Source organism: Passer domesticus, chromosome 5 (assembly GCF_036417665.1).
Source record: "Passer domesticus isolate bPasDom1 chromosome 5, bPasDom1.hap1, whole genome shotgun sequence".
Lineage (NCBI taxonomy): Eukaryota > Metazoa > Chordata > Aves > Passeriformes > Passeridae > Passer > Passer domesticus.
In genome coordinates, this window is record NC_087478.1 from 28,523,811 (window position 1) to 28,544,973 (window position 21,163).

Below are 21,163 nucleotides of genomic sequence, written 5' to 3' on the forward strand. Positions count from 1 at the left end.
ATTTTCTTCCTCCAAGAGAATGCACATCCCTTTGATGTAAGGTAGAAGTGATAGACTGCCCTGCTGGCAGCCTTCACACATTATGATGCCTAAAAAGTCTTTTCATAGAAAATGTCAGCTAGGATTGCTGGCATTGTATTTGGCACATGGAACCATATGAAATAAGAAGATGATAGTTCATGATCAAGATTTAATTATCTCAGTTCTGTCTGTCCAGATCACAATAACAACTAGGCAAGATTAGAGTTAAATTACCTTGACCTGTGCTCTGTGTTTTGATTATTTTCTCATCTGAAGTATTATCCCCTATTAAAAAATGAATCAGCATATCCATCAGAGATATTTATGATAACAAAGCTGGCATGAAAAGACTTTAATATTGTATGTTTTATTTCTTTAATAGAGAAAAATATCTATGCAGCCCTCACTACAGCCAGACACGGGTTGGAGTACGAGTCCCTAAAAGAAGGTGGGTGTAATTTCATTCCACCACCTAATATAATAAGATAATTCCATCTACAAGTACTAAAACTGTGAGAGAGTTCCTGGTAATAGAAGACTTTCTGTAGAAAGCAAAGGGAAAACACCATCTAGTATCTGAGAATCAAATTAGAACAAATTCATACTTGGCAGCAGAGTTTTTAATGATTGCAAGAGGCTTAAGGAATCCTCAAGGAATTCTGTCTTTTACTGCCATTAAAAGATGGCATTTTAGAGAACACAGGTTTGTGTTTGACATATACACACGGGGGGATTTTTTTACAGCTTAACGTCATGGTCAGAGCCAGTGGAGAGATTTCAGACATTTCAGACAACTTTGGATCAGGGACCAAATCCAGACCCTGTCCCAAGACCTCAGCCCCATTCCCAGACTGCACTGACTCAGAAAGAACCAGAGACACTTGTGATGCTGGGCTCTCCTTTCCTTTCTGTGTGCTCAACCTGCCATATCAACAGATTTACCAAACCTAACACTGACTGCTTAAAAACATCCAGTCTGCCTGATGTGTCCTGGGTTGGAGTGCCATGGAACAGTCATGATCCATTTAGTTTTCAGCTGAGCTAATCTAGATTTTGGCTCTTGCATGTAGAGAGAGGAAAAAAATATTTTAAAACATGGTTGTGACCCCAAAGGTACAAATTTTAAATCTCCCAATATAGTCTAATTGCTTCTGCAGTACTGGGAGAGAAAGTATCACAGTATCTTTTAAACTGCCTGACAAATAATAGGCTTTTCAAACTTGATCTGTACAGTTTTCACACCCAAAGTTATATATATTAGGCAAATGGAAATAGTTTCAATAATTCTATCAGTCTATCAAATAATTAAGAAAGCCTTCAAATGGTATAGTATGGTGTAGTAGCAGTAACAGTATCAAACTCCAATTCCTAAAGGACTTTGGATTTCTCCTGCCTAAAGAGAAAAATGTAGAAGAGAGGGAGCAGCCGGGGTAGTGGGGGAGGTGTTTACACCCTGGTGAAGACACCTGAGCCACATCTGGCTGTCCTGCTAGGAGAGCTCTGAAGCCACATCAGCTCAGGTCCTGCAGAGCTGGGACATGCTGGGTGGCTGCCAGACACCCAGAGGTGCTTTAGAAGAGCACTGCACTCTGGCAGTGCCTGGAGATTTCTGAACCCTGCGTCACTGCAGAGACTAAACATGCCCAGTCCCAGTCTCACCAAATCTCCCTGCAGCCAAAGGGAACCCTGACTTGCATCGTTAAGAACAAGAAATACACACTGTACCTCAGCCCACACTTCCTGGGTTAGTCTGACAAGGATAAAAGCCCCAATTCCAAAGAGTCAGAACAGTCTGGTAATGAATTTGATACAAAATTCTGGAGTGTAAATTCTATATTATTTTTGCATTGGTTTTTAAGCTACAAAATTTAAATTCTTAATTAATGTTATATAATCATTACTGAATATGATACTAAGTAAATTCCATTGTTTAAATTTTCGAAAAACAAGATGAAAAGAAAGATTTCTGCCTGTTTGTTTTTTAAAGTTATCATCCATAGTCATATATTTTAGATCCCATTCTATGTGCCCTGGATAACAAAAATGCATGTAGGGCTAGGATGGCCATGTTCAAGTATCTGCTTCATCTGATTACAACTTATTCTTCTATCCTGGTTTGTCTCGATTGCTAGTGAGAATCTAACACTTGAGTTATTTCTAACAGAAAATTATTTCATCATAAAATACTTGATTAGTCCTAATCTAAGTGGTCTGTTTTTCAAAAGTCTGAGCACGAGGCATTTCTCATGAACATCACCTGTAGTTTCACTCATTACTTATTCAAGCAGATATAACTTTGAGATCATGTATTTTAACAGGCTTGGGTATGGGAGGCAGACTGTTAATCAGAACCCATGGTGGTCAATGTCTTTGGTACATAACCACTGCTGGAAAAACAGCTTTAGAACCTGGAAATTCCTTGCCTTCTTGGATTTGAGTTTTAATAACAGTGTAATCTTGAGAAATATATTAGACATGTAAAATAACATCTTCTTGAATGAGGGGAGGAGGATTCATCACAGGTGTGTAAATAACAAAAAGTTACAGAGAAACAGAAGGGGAGGGTTACTGATGATTGAGAAACCAGTACTAAGTTGGGAAGAAATGAAGCAAATGTGAGTAAGAAACTCTTATTATAAGGGAATATCAAAAGATTTTCAATGATTAGTTTGTTTAGAGGAAGATAAATGCAAGAGTTTAATGTGCTACCTAAACCATTGAACAGAATTCAACGTGTGTAGGAGAAACTGACTCTTAACACACAAATTCTACATCTGAAAAAAACAAATCCAGCTCTGTAAACACTGCACATGCCATGAATCAAAATGATTAAGCATGAAGAAATACTACATGTAATGGAGTTCATTAACTACTGAATTTGTTTCAGAGAGTATGGTCCCAAGTACAATAATTACTATGAGAATAATTATGATTTATTTACATGAATATTTACCTTGAAGTTGATAGAATTACCTGTCTGGGTGAATGGACTCATATTCAAGATCAGTAACTTGAGCAAAATATCAGCATTGTAAGATAAAATATCAGCATTTAAACCAGGTATTTTTCTCCCAGAGAAATAATATTTTTTTTAATGTTATTCATAACTTTAGAGTGGAAGCTATTTATAACCTGTGCTTTAACAGATCTCCATAGTTCAGAACAAAGAAACAAGGCAAGGCATGGGATAATTAACTGGTAAAATTCCAGGAATAATTTTTATCCCCAAAGCATCTTTCAGGAAAGGATACTCAGTTAAAGCATAGCAAATAAAATGAAAGATTTGACAGGCAAAGTACAACTCATACAGCAAGCTGAACCTCAGAAAATACACAAAACCAGTCAAAGGCATGATGACATAGAAGCAATGCAAGTAAATCAGATATGGAAAGCTGCGTAGGTTTACTGGACTGCTAAGTGTAAAGAATTATATCACAGGGTGAGGAAAGATTGCAGTGAAGGTAAATGATTCATCTGGGAGTCAGAAAAGAAGGACTGAGAGTGAATCTTTACTCTGACGTTACATGCAATGATGTGAAAGCCTTACTTTTATTGGGTAAAAGATATCAAAATTACAAGTGGTATAATAGCTTCAGAAATATAGGTTCCAATAACTCATAGAACCAAATGGAATTTATCGGAGACTGAGGAAATCCTGAGAATGGAGCACAGTTTCAGCCTACCATAATTTATCATTAAAGATATGTAATTCATCATTAAAACAGCCACATTTCTGGGTAACTGGAAAATGGCCAACACTGTAGCAATCTTTAAAATAGCTCTAAAGAATAACCCTCAAAACAGAAATCTAAAAAACCTTAATTCATTAATGGACAAAATAGCTGAGAAAATAATTTAAAGTACTTATGAAACACCTGCAGGTGGTATGTAGGAGAGAGAGAAAAAATCAGGATGAATAAGTTGCAAGTCAGCACTGCTTAGCAGAGATAAATTGATATACTTATCAGTGAGGATAAACTGTGCTTTTCTAACCTGTACAAATGTTACAAAATGGTAGCAAAATATTGACTAAAAGAGAATCACAAGATATGCATTTACAGAGACATTTGATAGTATCATTCACCACAAGGCTTTTAAGGAAATTCAGTAGCCCTGGGGTAGGAGATAAGGGCTTTTATGGGTTAAAAGAAAGAGAAATGTATGGGGATAAATGGCAGATAACTGGGATGAAAAGGTGGTAAGAGTGTGATGCCACAGGAACTGTGCCAGAGGATCACTGCTGGGATTAATTCCACTTTTTCTCCAGCCCCATCTATTTATTAATGACCAGGAAGAGAGGGAGTACAATGAGATGGCAAAACTGCTGACAACACAAAGCTGTTAAATTAGATAAAACTAAGGTGTCTGTAAATAACTCCTGTGACTTGTTGCAAAGCTAGCAACAGGAAAGGAAATTATGTTCAGCATAAGCAACTGCAGAGATATGGCCATTAAACAAACTGCTTAAATTGCTTATACTCATTAATAGGGTCTGAACAAATTATGGGAGAGCCTTGCTGAATTGCATGTAAGAGAGAACGACTATATTTTCTTTCTTATTTACAACTAAATAAGAAACTATTTTACAGGGACTATTTTACCATAGAAAATAATACAAAATTCTCCTGCTTGTCTATTTAAATAGTTTGGATTTCATTTTATCCGAACCTTTCCTACTCTCTGAGTGGTACTCCATACTCACAGTGACAAACCACTGCTGAGAAGGGCAGTGTCAGCCTTTCTCTTCATAGCTGAGAAATCTTGGCAAGCAGATGGTTCTGAGCAGTGGGGCCAGCTAAGCAGTCTGTCATAGCCTCCTTCCATCACCCAGTCTCAGAGCCAGAGGACTCCTGCTGTGGGAGTTTTTATATCTCTTCATAAAAAACACCGACGACATGCTAAAGATAGCCTCTGCTAACGTGGGGCAAGCCAAACTGTGCACAGAGGGAAGAAAATGAACAGCCTTTCCATATGGCAAGATATTTTTCACACGTTATGGTGCTGTTGGAAGGGGCTTTGCTGGAAGCTCCTCTTGGCCAATCCACTGAAGAATTTCCTTCCCTTTTTCTGACCCCAAGTGACTCCAGAATACATGAATGAGGAGGAAAATTCCAGAGGTGCACTTGCACTGAAAATCTTTTGCTAGGTTTAAGCCTCTTCTCCTTGCACTAATATAAAGATAGAGTCACACCACAGAGTCCAGCAATAGGGTTGGTCAGAGCAGCATGTGGAAGGACCAGCACTTGGTCCTGAGCTGTCATTGCCAGCACCCAGCCCCACAACATGGGTGCTGCTGGTATGTCTGTCTGTCCTGCTCAAAATTGTTCAATCCTGAGCAGAAAGAGGATACAGCTGACAGGCATGGACTGATTTCCCAGGACTGTGAGAAGACTCTACATTCTTGCCTTAATGTCCTACTGTCCCCATGCTTTAACGAATGAAATAAAGGTTCCTCACCCCAACATGAAGTCATACATCAATGGAAAGGAGAATTCACTTCTTTGCCTGTTGACTGAAATATTCCTTAGGGGATGGGAATAACTCAATAGGGAAAATATTAACCCAGAGCAGCAAACCGAAATGGTAATCACTGCTACCCCATCTGACCTTTTCTGCTTGCACATATCTGCATTTCCCTTCATTGGGAACACAGATGAGCAGAAATGCATATGATCTGAGCTCAATACCTTTTACCCTCATACTAATTCCTTCACAGCTCTGCTGCATATTCTCACCACGTACATGTTGGAGCATCATCTTTAGCTGTTCTCGGGGCCATATAGCATGGGGGATCTTGTGGCCATCCTGTGGTCAATCAGCTTGTTCAGCTCTCCTGCCTCCAGTTCAGGAACCCCTTTCCTACAGCAGAAGTTCTGGTGATTAGTCTTCAAGGGCATGATTTTGCACTTTGGATTATTAAATTTCATGCTGTTTCTATTCTGCTGTTCCACAAGGTCATCTAATTTTTCCTGCATAATAATCAAGTCTTTCTCTGGACTGTATTAGCTGTACATAGCAGCTTTGTGTCATCGGCAGATTTTGTAAGCGCATGTGTAGTTCTTATACCAAGGTCATGAAGGAAAACAATGAGCCAGGCTGGCCCCAAGGCTGCCCTCACATGCAACATAACCTTTGCTCTGCACTCCTGTTGTCCAGCAGCCTCCTCCATTCTACAAGGTCAGAATTAATCTCCTGTCATTTCTTACTTAAATATTAGTTCCTGTGAGGCACACCCAATCTCAATGCTTTTCTTAAGGCTAGAGAGATTCACTCCACTTTTTATTTGCTTTTATCTTCTATATTTCTTGCCTAAGATCTTCTCTGGTGTTCAAATAGGATTTGTGATTATCTCCCTCAAACACTCCTTTCTTTTTTCTTTTACTCTTGTCATGAAGCAGCATGTTTCTCTCTAGGGATGGCACCAGCAGAGGACAAGAACTCTGCCACCATCTCCTGGGGAGAAAAGAAGCTACTGATCAGGTGAAGTGTCAGGACAGATAGAAGTAATGTTTGAGCCATCACCCAATCCTACTTGTGTGTTGGGGGGGGGGGGTTTGGTTTTTTTTTCTTTTTCACTAAATCTTTAATAAGTTTAACAAACATGCAGATTCAATATTATTGAGGGCATTTCTTTCAAAGAACCTGAGAGACTCTTACTGAAAGAAAAAAGCATTCAGGAAAAGCTCCCTGTACTGGCAAGGACTCCGTATAGACCCTTGCAGCTTTTCCGAAATGAAGGAATGCTGGGGCCTAGAGGAGAAGATGCTTGGGAAAGGAAGGGCTGAAGGCCAGGCCATGCTGAAAGCAGGATGAAACTGCAGCCTGAGGACTTAGAGAACAGAGAGGGAAGAGAGGAAAGAACTGCTAAGCAATGACATCCACCAAAAAATGAGCAGGAGGAGCTCAAAGGGACCAGCTCCCACATCCACCAGCCCCTCAGCTAGCTGTGGGAGTCAATTGGGTTGCCTTTCAGATACGTGTGCAGGGCTCTGACAGCTCAGGACTTGTTGAGTTTTTTTATATATATGCAGCTGCCTTAGTTTGTTTAGATTAGGGGAGCATCAACTATCCAAGCCTCTCACTGCCCCAATATAATTATCAACTTGGCAGCCACCAAACCCTTCTCACCTCACCAGGCACAGCAGTGGAGAGGATGTCGTCAGGATTAGTGCCAGCAAATTATTTTAAATGTTTGCCCTGCCCATGGCAGATTGCTCAGGTTTCCCCTTTCAATATGTTCAAACCCTGCAATAAAATTTCTGTTTGCTCAAGGCCATCTGCCTAACTTGGAACTGGGGGTGGGGAGGTGTCACTTGCTGCTTGCCTGGGCTGGAACTAAGTTTCCCACATTTCCAAGTGGGTGGTGAAGCCAAACTTACTTGGTTTTCACTAAGGATGGATCAAAATTGGATGGAGCCTCTCAAGCTGCCAGGCAGTGCTGGGTGGAGGGGCTGCATGAGAGCAAGGGTTACTTTCTGCAGCCACCTCAGTGCAGCCCAGCAGAGCCCACTTCACAGCTGCCTTCCACCTGGCCAAGCCACAGCAGCAGCAGAGCTGCTTCTCACCTGGTGGCAGCAGATTGTGTGAATGTGCCATCTGTTTGCTTTGCCTCAGGAAGGGATGACTTCCACCACCCTGCCATCCTCATTCACACCCCAGTGCTATCTCTATCCCAGATCCTGGGAATGGGATTCATTTACTGTTTGGCCATACCTGGGATTAATCTTTCATTTCTATCTGTCAGCCAGCAGCTCTTATTTTTGTTTAACAAAATATAGCATCTCCTGCTATTTTTTTTCTTTAGTATTTTTCATGAGGTGCAGCTCAGCAAGGCTTTTGAATGTTTTTGGTTTAGCTCTGCATTTTCTGACCTTTGGGACCCAGCTATCCCAACTTTCAGTTCCTTTTCCATTAGAGGCAGGTTTTTCCCTTAAACACTTTGGGCCAGTGCTTATTTTTGCCCGGCGGGTCAACTTTCCTTTCCTACCATTTTCCCCTTGTGCCTGCAATATACAAGAAAACTCTTAAATAATACACCAGCTTAAATTAACTCCAAGCCTTCACATGAAAAATGTTGAGCTCTTAACTCCACTGAGCCTTATTTCACACACACAAAAATTGTCATTCTGAATCCAAAACCCTACATGTTGACCTGTTTCAACTGATTTACAATCACCTGGTCAAAGATGATTTTTGACAGCCAGTTCCTTTGTAACACTGTAAGATTCTAAGTTTAAAGCAGGATCACTTCTGCTAGATATAGTGACCTTATAGCAGAAAGTGCAGACCTTCTCATCCAAAAATACCAGGACTTCACAATTTCTGGTAGCATAACTTCCCCGACTATATGTGCAAGTTAAAAACTCCTACCAACAGATAATTCTTCCATCATCTTACAGAGATCTCCACCCATATCCACAGCTGAGCCTGAGGAGGTCCACAACAGATGGCTCTGACAGAAACATATTTTCTTCTCTGTGCCTTCTGTTCATCACAAAACTTCTGTTCCTGTACCTTATTCTGACCATAAAGCCCTGCATTACTTAGTAGTACCTTTTCTTGTCCTTCATAATCATACAGTTTCCCCATTAAAAAAAAAGAAAAAAAAAAAGAAACACTTAAAAGCAGGAAAGTTTTGATGGCTATCTCAGCAGCACTCATATTTTACTTCGACTCTTGGGATGTTTGCTGTTTTTCTGAAGGCTAACAGCAAGAGATTGCCCTTAACTTTCATTAAAGAAAAAATGTTTTAAATTTAAAAAAAGTGGTTTTCACTTATATTTGTAGATAAAAGCTTGAAAATATGACTAAGATGCAGCTGAAAACTCTGAAGCAAGAAATGAAATGAGGAGACCCCTGAAATTATTTTTTCTTAAAGGCCAGCATAAGCAATGTCAAAAGATTTGGAGTCTGAGCCACCATTTTAGAGACTTGAACCTGAGGGCAATAGTGTCATAAATGGAGGGAGAGACAACCAAAGCCAGCTCAATGCCTGTGTGCACTTCAGAAAAGGAGAGGTGAACCTGTGCATAGAAGTGACCTGAAGGGTCACAATCCTTGTACTAAAATTACAAATTATCTTCTATCATTGGCACCAGAAATCATGGGGTGAAGCAGATTTCATGACTTTATAGTCTTTTAAAGAGGCCAGGAAAGTGGTACAGAACATAGTTTCACATGTAATAGACTTTCAAATATTTTATTACAGGTGCAGTGATGTTGAAAATGGTTTAATCAACTACTGTGTGCTCCTTACCTAGGGAAAGTTTACCATACTGTTAAGATACTTCAAATAAGAACATGGATCATGGAACACTCCAATATATGAAGAAAATACATAGAAGCAAAGACTTTCTTCCCTTGATCTCAAAGCTCTGTGTGATACACTGTGCTTGGAGTCAGTAAAGGCAATACAAATTTTTCAGTGTTCATTTTTTGTGCATAAAGTGATGGAATAAAATCAATTGGAAAAGACACATTAGCATGCAATAGGTGTTACAAGCAAAGTGCATAAACTTCTGACAATTCCATGAATTACACAACTAGATTTTAAACCTGGACCAGTAAGAAAGAGCGCATCCAAAAACATAGCAAGAAGAGTCTTCCTTTAATTTCTCACCTAAAACATACTTTCTCTTCTTTTCTCCTACTTTTTATTGTTTTTGCCATCCTTGGATGTTAATAATACGCTTGTGTCATTTTTCAGCTGGATGTAAAGACCATGTGGATGCCATCTTACCTTAATGTTCACAAGGTTATCGTAAATAAAAGAACACAGAACATTAATAAGTAGCAGAATAACACATAATGCCATTTTGTAGAATTCACACTACTGTTATTCATCTTCTGTGACCATTTAATAGAGGAAGTGTCTGAAAGGACAGATGGGAATTGAAAGCAATGCGCTTAGAAGAAAATGGAGATTACAACTATGCCTCCAATAATTTGAAACTGATTCTCAAACGTCTTCAAAAATAAATGCAGAGCTCAAGGTCAGAAAATACATTACTTAGAATCAACCATTAGAATGTAGAACAGCCCCACAGCAGATTTTGGTGTCTGCAGATATCCTATATTTGTCTTCATCAGCAGTGAAATAGCCAAGTTACTGCAAGTGTCTTGGAATAGTGGGATCAAGTAGTTTATTGATTGCAATATACAAGCTGAGCAATAGTAGCAAAACTGCAGATACCCAGCCAGAGCCCAAAGTCACAGACTAAATGAACTCAACAAACTCTAATAGGGATGATCTATTCCTAAGTGAATATTGTCTGTATGTAAAAATATATATATATGTGTGTGTGTATGTGTGTGCATATATGTATCTAAATATATATCTATATAAATATCTTAAAGGAATAACAGCTGGATACTGTTCTGGTTTTGGCTGGGATAGAGTTGGGTAATTTTCTCCTGAGTAGCTGGTACAATGCTGTGTTTTGGATTTAGTATGAGAATAATGTTGATAACACATTGATATTTTAACTTTTCCTAAATAATGCTTAGCCTAAATCAAAAACTGCTGTTTTCTATGCTCTGCCAGTGGGGAGCTGCACAAGAAGCTATGAGGAAGCATGGCCAGGACCTAAACTGGCCAAAGAGATATTCCATACCATAGTCTATAAAACTGGGGGAAGTTGGCTGCTAGCTGCCTATCACTGCTTGGGATGGGCTGGGCACTGGTCACTGAGTGGTGAGCACTTATATTGCACATCATGTTTTTTTCTTGGGTTTTATTCTCTCCTCTCTTTCTCTCTTGCCCCGTGTCCCTTTCCATTACTGATATTACAAGGATTTATTATATTATTTTACTTTATTTCAGTTTAAAACTAATTTTATTTCAACCCACAAATTTTAACTTTTTCCAGTCTCCCCATTGCACCAAGGTGGGGAGTTGGGGGGCAGCTGCATGGTACCTAGTCTGGGATTAAACCACGGCACTGGGTCACATATGCCAGTGCTGATGGATTCTATCACTATTTGGCAAGCCACATCTGTCAGTGCTGGGCAACAATACAGTGGAGAAATGTTTCCATGACAATAAGTACTACTTCTTTCTTTCCCCTCCCCTCCTACTTCTTCCTACCTCCTCCTGACTTGCATTCATAATTGCTCTGCAAAAACTCAGTAGCTTGCTGTAGACGCTTTTGGATACCAACCTATGAGGAATGGTAACTCTGCTCTCTGGGTGGCATGCTGTGGGGGAGGTGGGTGACATGGAGAATCTCTAGTCCTGTTGGAGCAGTAGCCAGGATGAAGCTACTGTAATGACTGAGCTCAGAAAAGTGAGGAATGAACTTTTAGCTCTCAAATTCATAATTACCCCATACTTCAGTATCATTCAAAATATAATTTTTGAACAGCTTACTACACAGTCTTGATTTCTTTGGAATCATTATTGCAATCTTGTTTTAGGAAATAAGTTTTTTCTTCTTTTGCATTGCTTAGCACATTTCTATCTTGTACTGGTCTGTCTCCTCTGGTTTTGACATGAAGTAGTCAATTTCTTAGAGCTCTGCAGAAGCAGATGGCAAATCTAAAGTTTTAGCTGCCCTCAAATAGTATCATTTCCTGTGGGAGATGTATGGACTGAGACAGAATTTGCATTCTCACTGCTGTTGATTTTACAAAGCTAGCAGCAGCTTCCTTAGTAGAGAACCTCATGTAGCAGTGACAGCCCAACACCAAGTGTAGAAATGGAGATAGGCAGCAACAGCAGCTTTTCTAGCCCTACTTCTGCCTTTTAACAAGATGCAACACTGTGTGCTGGCCAGATACATTAGGAAAAGGCAAAGGTCAGGGATGCATTTTGCTCAGTGTCTCTCCCCACATACTCTGGACCAGCTGTGCTGAATTCCTCTCCCCTCCCTCCCCTGTTGTGTCACTGCCTTTCAGCTCAGTCCAGTTGCTGTTTATTGTGCTGGAGGTACAGGGAGGCAGCAACAGTACTGGGACACTTAGTACAGCAGCTCCAGTAGAATGCAAAGGGAAGGGACTGTACCCTGTGTCTCCACCAAGGAGAAGAAGACAGACCCTGTATGGGCTCCTTAAATAAATCAGAGAACCACTCCTCTGTGATTAAGAAAAGCCAGCAGATGGGTTGCCAAGACTCTCTGCTGCTGCTTGATCCAGAGCACGTCTCTGCCCAGTTCCAGCCTTCTGTCATGGCCTCCGCAGTGCCTTCACTCTTCAGAGTTAGGGTTTTGAAGGGAAAAGTGATCGGATTTCATGTCAAGCATGTCACTACTTCCAGTGCTGCTGGTCGCAGTCATGTCATGCCTGTAGTGGCCTGCTGAGCCCCAGGGTGCAGAAGAACCTCTAGCTTAGTAGAATAGAAATACAGTTTGAAGTCCAATTAAAAGACTAAAAGAGGTGAGGTCTTGAGGATCCCAAGCTGCTACAGGGACATTTAAATCAATTTATAGTTCTAGTTCCTGCTTTCTTCTGTGTAATCAAGGACTCGCTTCCTGCAGTCTAGTGGGATGAGTTCCAAAGGATACAACTGTTCCAGCTCTTTTGTGGATCTCCATCTCCAACTGATGTGCAGCAACTTCTCTGAATGTGAAGGGTTTTTCTTCCTTTTCTTCTTTGTCTTCCTCTTCTTATTCTTATTTTGCCTCTTATTGGTCATATTCTCTCACCTTCTGAGTGAGCTTCAAAATTCAGTCTTGGTTTGCTGGTACTTCATCGGAGTAGCTCTGTCAATCATGTGAATTTCTAAACATGGGGTATTGCAAGACCTCTAGAAAAGAGTCAAACTAGAACAGACAAGTAAAAATCAAAAAGAAAAAAGAGAGCCCCAGGAGGTACTGAGCAGAATAGCAGTGTACCACAATACCAAGGAAAACAAATATTAAGTTGGGTTTGGAAGGCATGCCTAATTTACACATTTCTTGCAACTTTACTAAATAGTTCATGCTGTAAGAAAAGAAAAATCAAGTTGTTCTCCAAGAAACTAGTGAGTGTGAGGAGCAGATCCCTACTGTCATTCAGTGTAGCAGTGACACTGAAGAAATATGTTAATAAAATAAATATGGGGCTGTATCCTGCTGCTCTTATTTATTTTAGCAGTCTCATGAAAGTTGGTGGTTCATGTAAATACATGAGAAGGATTTAGCTTGAGGTGACAGCAGGTGAGCCCTCAAGCAATGAGGGAATGGAAGTGAGACTGTCCGAGATTCGAAATCTAATGCTCTCCCTAGATTAATTTAATAGGGAAGACTGAAGCTGTGTGGTGTTCAGCGTACTGTACAGCAATTCATCATTAAAAATGGAAGAGGCGGAGAAGAAAAATGAGGAAAAAAAGTAAGATTTCTCTGCAGATAGATATTTTTCTAAAAGGTACATCTCTAAAAAAAAGGCTGCAAGGGTTGTATTTGCATATTTAATCATTGCTTTTAAAGATCTTTTCACTTCTTTGAAATTTCAAAGCATAAGGAATTTATTAGTAAAATGACATTTTGTATTGAATTTGAATACATTATAACTTAGATGATAACCTTTATACAACAAGAAATATTTTTTATGTAGTCTCATTTAAAATTGATAGACATACATTCTGTGCAGCCAAATGTTTAATTTGCTATGAGTACTGCCACCATTTTTATTTCTTGTAAAAGGTCTTCAGAACTATGCAGACACAGCATGGCCATTTTTGTTAATATTTTCATAAACAAGCAGTCTTCTTTCATGTAAAAGTGTTAAAGGAAATTTGCTTTTGTATTATGAGTATTTGAGGGAAGAAATGCTTGAAAAGCTTTCACTGGTCCACACCAGCACTTTTATAATACATGTGAAAATCTGTAAAGTGACATGTGATTTTCCTGTAATCAGTTCACTACATTACAAGTAAAATATTTAGGGGTGCTGTTCTATAAAAGGTATGGGAACTAGTTTTAGACACCTTCTAGTACCTTTACATGAGCCACCTTGTAGCCTGTCAGGTTCATTTCAAATGTGTATAGTGTAAATCATACTTTTCCCTTTTGCACTCCATCCCCTGTAGTTATGGCAGGAACAGCTTGCACCAAAACTGTCAGTTTTATAGCAAAAATCTCTCAACGTGCAATGCATATTCTGTGCAAAAATGTCAGGATGCATTTTCCTGATGTGCATGTCATGCATTGTTTTCATCAATCTTTTAGGAGAGCAGGAAAAAAAGGTCTATTTTCCTTTGCAGATGAGAAAAAAAAAAAAAGGAAGAAGAATTTAGTTACCTTTTCACATTATTTCTATTTTCTTCAGGAAGATGGAGCTGTGTCTCATCTCGTAGCATATATTCTACATGCTGCACACTTGTCTCTAAAAACATTAAGAAAACCACATCACGGTATCAACTGAATGTCCAGAGTTTTGCATTTTAGATCTCCTGTCTGACAGCTAAGTGTCTCTGCAATTATCCGTTGTTTGTGCCAGCTCTCTACCTGCTTAGACTTCTGTGTCATACAAATGCTGCTTGTGAGAAAATAGAATAAGTGCGTGCCTTGGAACATGACACAGAACTGATTAAAAACCTGTGAGGAAAGTTGGTATTTTGTGGAAGATTATTATATTTCATATCAGATTATAATCACTGCATGCATTGGGGTGTCAGGTAGCAGAGTGCCACAGTGGGACGCTTTGGAAGATGAGACAGGTAGATTCACATTTAATTTGTATGAGTTTGGGGTGAATAGGTTACAGATAAAGGCAAGTGGCTGACAGACACTGTGCCTTCCCCAAAAGAAGGAGTATTTCCCCCTCTGCAATTGATAAAAAGCACACTGTGTTTTTATACCTGCTTTCATTTGCATTGACTTTCCATTGACAAGCGTAAAGCAAGTGTGGATTTATTAGATGGAAAGAAGGGGAAGTTCAGAGGTGCTGTAACCACCCTTCTCCACCATCAGCATGACCGTATGTCTCTCATCCCAGGGCATAAGGCCTTATCATATAACACAATCTTCCTGTTTGCATTTAATTGGGTTGCAGCTTTAGCTTTCTGTGGAGGAAAACATTCAAAATTTTTTCAATATTTCTCTTGTGACAGAAGAGATGATAAAGTGAATATTTTTTTGTTAATGTGGGTTATCATTAAGAATGCAACAAAACATTGTTCAAGATAAACTGTATCATGATCATTGTAGAAAATAATTTCATATAATTTTGATTTGGGCACGCTAGGGGATTAAGATCTTATTCACGACCATCAATCTCACACAGTCTAGGAAAATGACTGAATATAACTAAATAAGTTAGAAAGAAATTAAGGATTGAATTCTAGAGAAAACTTCTCAGCCTTCTACAGGACAACCCAGGAAAAAAAGTAGATAGGTATATTCATTTCACCTCACCTGAGACATTTGCAATACAAGTGCTTCTATCTGAGCTTATAACACTAAATACCCTTCATCTGGAGAAGGCACTTCTAGGTATTGAGTCATCTGACCCACTTTAGATGTTGGCTTCAGGGTGAGATGATAATAGCACAGGAGACCCAATTTCTCTTTATAAAGGTAGTCTAGATGATCAGCTGTGTTGGGTTTGGCTGGGGTAGAATGAATTGTCTTCACAGTGGCTGGTATGTGGCTGTATTTTGGATTTGTGCTGACCACAGTGTTGATAATGCAGAGATGTTTTTGTTATTGTTGAACAGATCTTACACAGAGCCAAGGCCTTTCCTGCGTTTCTTACTGCCACACTGGGGAGGAGACTGGGGGTGCCTGGGGGGTTGGGAGGAGACACAGCCAGGACAGGTGACCCAAAGTGACCACAGGGAGATTCCAGCCCACGTGCCATCATGCTCAGTGTATGCACTGGAGGAAAGGAGGAGGAAGGAGGAGGAAGTAGGGGCTTCTGGCCTCATGGAGTTTGTCTTCCCCAGTAGCCATTACATGAGATGGGGCCCTGCTCTCCTGGAGATGGCTGAACCTCTGCCTGCCCATGGGAAGTAATTTTGTTTTGTTTTGCTTATGTGCAGCTTTTGCTTTTCCTATTCTTTATCTCAACCCACGATTTTCTAGTTTATACCCTTCCAGTTCTCTCCCCGATCCTGCTGGTGGGGAAGTGAGCAAGCAGCTGTGTGGGGCTTGCCTGATGTGGGATAAGCCACGACACCAGCTCAGACCTAGATGTGTACCAATCCATCATCAGGCAGAGCACGTTTTTACAGCATAAAGCAAGTTATAAAATGGATCCAAGTTCTACCACCACATTTGTTTTATGCAATGAGACATCTGTACTTGCCAGAGATGTATGGGTCTCTTCTGAAAGACTGAGTCATTTTAAAGGTCTTAACTGAACTTTTATCAACCAAGCTACATTATCTTAGGAAGTGGTGTTTTCTTAAACTGAGGTGAACAAGAAGTATATACAACTAAGTCCAGTTTCCAAGTATCAACTTTGGCTCTTTCTCTGGAGTTCAACTAAAAAGTGGTAGCTCAAAAAGATACTGTAGGAGAACTTAATCTGTTCAGTTTTGCCCCATAATCTGGCTTGTCAAATTCTGCAGCCCAATTACTTTAGTGAAACCATTTTTTTTGTTCTTTCTTACCATAAAATTTTCCAGACAAACTAAATTATTAAAATCCCAAAATCTCTAGAGAAGATAAAGCAAATACAGTTTTCTCTTACTCGACACTGATGAACCTCCAAAAACTCAACATTTCCAAAGTCCTCCAAGGAAAAACATAAGAAATCGTAGCTGGCAAAGGGCATGTCAGAGATGAAATGACAGCAGAGGAGGTGAGAAAATTGAATGCTGAGTACACTCAAGATTCACACCACATTTTAAAGAAAGGTCATTTGAACACCTTACTTTATTCCAACCCATCCTGCTGAAGCCTCAGCCAGAGCCTGAAGCTTCTTTTAGTCCCGGGTAGTGATTCACTGATGAGCCTTTTGGGCCACAGACCAACAGGGAGGTTGTGCACTCTGCTGTTGATAGGGAAGGGGGTTGCTACAGCTTTTTTTAATGTGATTTATAAACAACCTCCCACAAACTGTTTGCTTTTGCTTAGGCTGCACAGCATATGTTCACCTTGGAAGAGGTTGCTGCAGCAGAGAGAGCAACTTCTCCAACAGTCCTTCAGGCTTACACCCACTAGCCCCTGCTTTTTGCCACTCTCCATGATCCCTTCCCCCACACCAGCTATTTTTATTCTAGTGAAAATATCAGCTGTGAACTAACTAAATTTATTTTCAGATCTCCATTCCTTTAGAAATGGTAACAAATACTGTACCCAAACACTTACACTTCATTCTATGAAGGACTTTCAGCTGCAATGGTGAAATGTCCCAAATGACAAATCAGCTGAATTCATGTCATTATTTCTAATATGCTCTTTGAATTTTTTCTTTATGGTGTATTTACTTTGACTGTTTTGTCCTCTTGCAGCTGCATTTTCTTTCTATAGTTGTGCTCATTTCAGTAATTTTGTGGTTTATAGGGGTTTTTTGTCTTTCCCAATATATCACAAATGGAGATGAAGGAAGAGAGTGGTTGAAGAAAAGAAAGTGAAGTGGTACAGAAAAGGAAAAGTCAAGTGATCAGCCTTTGGCTTAAATCATTCCAATGGTTAACCATGAACCTAGTTTTGTTCTGCTGCCCTGAGGTAAGGGGAGGGCTCATAGGTTTGGGCGTTGGTTTTTTTCAAACATCTTCAGCAAAACAAAGCAGAAGTTGGTATGTGTTTCTTCGTTATGCTGGTGAATATGTTCAATACACCTTCTTTACAATTCCCTTCTATTAAAAAAAATATTGTACAATCAACAGGGATTTTGTGGCTTTTTTTCCCAGGCTTTTATTACCATGAGAGACTGCAGCCAGTGCAGCAGCAGCATAATTGTTCTTGTTCAGAAAGGAAAAATGCAATTCCTCAGAATTTAATTGGCTACACTGAATTAATGACCTCCTTGGTTCTAATCAGAAACAGTACAAGGAAAAATTAAACCAAGAATTATCCATTTCCTGCAAAATCTCTCCAAATTATGTCAATGCAGCCGTTAATTGCTGAAGCCATTTTATGACTGGGTGCACAATAAAACAATCTAGCAATTTTAGAAACCTTTACTAACTCTCTGCATGTTTGTATCATAGCACCAGAAGTTCCTGCAAAGTTCATCAACTAGTTGGAACATGCTCGCAGGTGAGAGAAACATTAACAACCTAAGTCACTAAATGTGAAGTTTTAGCTGCTAGACATAACTTTGTTTAACATAGGCTTAGGGTTTAGAAACTGTGGGATGGGGTTTTTTAAGTAGATATTGACAAAAAACCAAAGTGGAGTGAGAGCTTTGCAGATGTCTCTTAACCTGTGTGGCTTGGCTGGCAGAGAGCTTTGTTCAGAGAGGATATTGTGTGACAGGTGGCATCAGACTGGGCTGGCCAGTGAAGGGGAAAACAAAAGCCCAGTAAAGATCATCATAACAGGTGCGTGGGGGTGGTCTGGGTCCTGGTGAACTTACCATTATTGCTTAGTAGAAGCATAAGGGAAGTCATTAGTGGAAACAAATGCACGTAATTTAAATTTAATGCTCTTCTCTGTGGGTGTTTTCATGCACAAATACAAAACATAAACAGGTATTTTCAAATCTCAGTACATTTCTGAATGTGACAGCTCTTTACACCTACTTAGACTTGATCCTCTGCATACAACATATATACAGAGGGGGTTTCTAGAAAAAGCACGGAGCAATCTGAGGAGAGCTATATTTGGAATGTTTGGATGTTTATTCAAGTGCCTGACAAGGAACTTTGGGTTAGTTGAGGGGGTGAAAGGTCCAGCCAAACATTCATTGGCAGTTCATACGCATCCTGCACTGCTCTGTGACAAATCCTGCAGAAGAAAATGTCGGAAAGGGGAAACAAGACTGAGAGAACACAGGAAGCACCATCTTGCAGTGATTTGTATCAACTAATACTTCAGGAGTAGAAAAGTCGGAGGGCCTGCAGAAAGTGAGGAAACATGGAAAGAGTTACAAATATGAGGCAGGAAACAACATGAACAAGCTCATGCCTTTAGGCCAGATTGTTGGAGCTTGGATCCAGTATTTTCCTCTTCTGTCAGGTATGATGATGAGTGGGGTCACTAGAGAATAAAGTTTCTAGTTCTGATAGGGCCAGGACGTGTTTCATGAAGTAAGCTAGATAAAACTTAAGGCTATTGGAAGACTTCTTTATGCCCCAGCCAAAACATAAGGCAGATTCTGGAGTGGAAACTGCTGGTCAGAAGGCTATGAAAAGAGCTTTTGCTTTAAACTTTTCAGAACCAGTGGGTACTTTTTCTTTACATTTTCAGGTTTATAGTCTTCATCTGAGGAATAGTATGGGACTTTTGTGAAGATTATTTTGCAAATATGGGATGTTTTAATGTGATAATAAAAATTGAGATGGAAATGAAAATGTACTGACTGAGAGGGTTCAGAGTCTGTAGGAAAGTATACCTCATCTGCATGTATGTATTTCTCTCTCTCTGATTAATAATTCTTTCCTCAAGCTAAAAAACCTTTCCTTTGGAGTCTGGTATGTATGTTCTTGTTTTAATAAAAGTACAAGAGGGAAATAAACATTGTACAATGAAGTTTTGTATATTATAAAATTGGTGACATGCTTTGGGTGACATACTAACGATCTTTGCTGTCAGTCTTAGGATTCTCTTTCCAGTACAGAGGGCTATGTGATCTTCCTTGACCATTTCCTTCAAATTTGCTCCTTACTTATTGCTGTCCTTGTCCTGAGTCTATTTCTTCTCCAGCTCTTGACTAACAAGTGCAAGTGCTTTTGCTGCTTCTGTAGCTCTAATGTTTTCTCAGCTTTGTCAGTCTCTCTCTTCTCCATTCAGTACAATTGTGCTTTCTTTTACAGAAAATCCATATTTCCACATCTCAAGTTTCTTATCTCAGTGGTAGTTTTACTTACAGAAGAATTTATTCCTCTCTTCAATCTCTCTCCAGGCTGTCTCTTCCTGCAAAGAAATACGCAGTCTCAGTATTCATATTAGAATAATCCAAACTTTTCATCATGTCCTTGCTTACTCCCTAGTCTCTGGTCTCCTTCCCCATACTGGTGGGCAAAACAATCTGTTTCTCAGTGAGTGGCTAGGCTGCTTAGCCAAAACTGTTAAAATAATTTTGCTGAGAGGCTATAGTCTCAAGATAGAGAATTTCAAACAGAACAGACTTTAACTTGGTCATAAAAATTGGTTAAAGTTGTCTTTTACAATTAGACAGGTTTTGTGCTACAGCCCCCAGGTATACTGAAGAGTCGTTTCTCTAAGATTACTGATGCAAAGTAATCTATTGAAAGTGATATACTGCACCAGATACACTATTCCAATTTATAAAACAGAAAGTTTCATGGCAAATATTAATTTTCTTTTGCTGCAATACATGGTTTTATTTTATGCTCCATTAACAAGTGTAGGTATACTTGACACTAACTCAGCTCTTTCTAATTAGGTCTCATGCATTCATGCTCTTCCTCCTACAGTGCAAAAAGGGGGACAAGGTAATGTTAAGAAAAAAGAGATGACTTATTACTCATAGGCCTGAGAACTTTTAGTTTCTATGTACAAACTATTTTCCCAGCTTAGCAATTTTCTTAAGATGAAGGTGGTCAGCCTGCAACCGACTGACCAAACAATTAACCCAGCATGTCCAGCGCTGTCCTGGTCACAGGAGAGAGAGTGCCAATGTGGGAGTAACCCAACTATGCCTTCTACACCCATCTACATTATTCCTGGTCAACTGGTAATGGTGGGTAATTTGCAACAGCTGCCCAACCCCTCAGGCTACCAGCCGGGTGTTTTGAGATAAGGAAAAAGAGGCAACCATTCAAGGCAGGGTAATATTTCTTTTTCTTTGCACCAATGACTCAGCCCCATTACGAAGCTCCCTGCCCTGGGGGAGGTACTGAACATTCCTGCCTGGATTTGAGGATGTATAACCTGGGGATTGAGACCACTACCACCCCTGGACATCCAGAGGACACGAACTTCCACAGGAGGACCAGACTTTCCACAGGACCACTGCTTTTGACAAGACTGCAACCACCACTTCAGCAGGACTGCAACCAGTGCTTAACTGGCCCATGAGCACCACACTGACTGACAGGGACCAGGTTGTGGTCTAACTTTGTGTATTTAAGCAAATTTTTCTGTCTTGT

At 39.8% G+C, this 21,163-nt stretch overlaps 1 long non-coding RNA gene across 1 annotated transcript; it reads left to right on the top strand.

Moving 5' to 3' along the window:
- The first annotated feature begins 6,124 nt into the window (after positions 1 to 6,124).
- On the top strand, positions 6,125 to 20,040 carry LOC135301304 (uncharacterized). Its single transcript, XR_010363048.1, has 4 exons — positions 6,125 to 6,198; positions 17,448 to 17,612; positions 18,098 to 18,146; positions 19,299 to 20,040. It is a non-coding gene; the product is annotated as an uncharacterized LOC135301304 (long non-coding RNA).
- Positions 20,041 to 21,163: the final 1,123 nt, after the last annotated feature.